This window comes from Arachis duranensis, chromosome 8 (assembly GCF_000817695.3).
Source record: "Arachis duranensis cultivar V14167 chromosome 8, aradu.V14167.gnm2.J7QH, whole genome shotgun sequence".
Classification (NCBI taxonomy): domain Eukaryota; kingdom Viridiplantae; phylum Streptophyta; class Magnoliopsida; order Fabales; family Fabaceae; genus Arachis; species Arachis duranensis.
This window is the reverse complement of record NC_029779.3, coordinates 10,747,406-10,748,798: the sequence shown is the minus strand read 5'-3', so window position 1 is coordinate 10,748,798 and position 1,393 is coordinate 10,747,406.

Below are 1,393 nucleotides of genomic sequence, written 5' to 3'. Positions count from 1 at the left end.
AACAAGTTCTCATCAAAATTCTAGATTTTCCAAATCTCAAAATTTGAGCTTTTTCAATAAAAGCGGCATGAATTCAGGGAGGAGATGAGTGAAGTGAGACTGTTATGCCAGTATATTTGTGTGGAAAGAGATAACGGAGGGGGCGGGGGGAGTGAGTGAAGTGAGAGTGACATCCTAACTAACTGGATTTAGATGTTCTAAAGTTTGAATTTTATTTTAAAAAATAAAGTATGATTTTTCACCATTTATTTTATAAATGAGACCAAAAATAAATATAAAAGAAAAATTATTTAAGGGTAGAAGATCACATTTTATTCTCTAAAGTAAAATTTAAACTTTAGAGGAGGATTCGAATCCTAACTAATTTGGGTTGGTCGAATAATTAGCTTATTTGTTCGCCACTTAAACAAATATTGGAGGTTTGAATTCCACCTTATGCATACAGTAATTAATTGGCTAAAAATAAACCTATTGGATTGATCATGGCCAACCAAAAAAATATAATTCAACCACTTCCACCGCCACCAATATTACTATAGACGCCGTTGGTGTTCTGCAACCTGTTCGACAACAACATCTTTTTCAACCGTTTTCCTACATTAAAAATCTACAATCTCACACTAAAGAGAATAATAATTTTTTCACATACACACAAAAGGATAAAATTGGTGCAAGCAATTGGTTCGAAAAAATAGCGATGGTTTAGTGAAGTGGATGGAAGAATGAAGGGTGAAATTGTGCCCAAAGAAAAAAGGTTCAAAGAAAAATATGATTTAGGAGGAAAAAGAAAGAGAAAAAAGAAAGTGACGTTTGAGTTGTAAAGAGAAAATGTTTAGTTCCTGTGACTATTTGGCCTTCACATATAGTAGGTAGTGTTTATTTTGATATATTAAGAAGAAAATTAAGAGATTGAGATTTAATATCATATTTATTGGTTCAGAGATTGATATTAAAATTTAAATCTCTGTCTTTAAAATTTTATTATTTTAATACTTCTAAAAAGTAGAAACACAGGAGACTCAAACTTTTAGAAATGAAGACTAAAATTTTAATAACATTTTATATCTAAAATATCTCATTTTTATTAATTAATTCTAACTTTATTCTTTATACAAATTAAATTAAAATTTTATTTTTATTTCAATTTTTATCTTTTATTTTACATCAAACACAATATTATTTCAGTTTCTATCTCTTAATTTTTATCTTTCAATCTCAATCTCTCCATTTCTATATTAATAAATGACATTTTAGATTTTATCTACAATTTCAAAATAATTTAGGTGCACTATATTATTAAAATAAAAAAATCAAAGATCGAAAAAGATACTCGCTCTATGTTAAATTCTCATATAATAACACCTTATAAAATTTAGTGGAAGAGAAAAGGAAC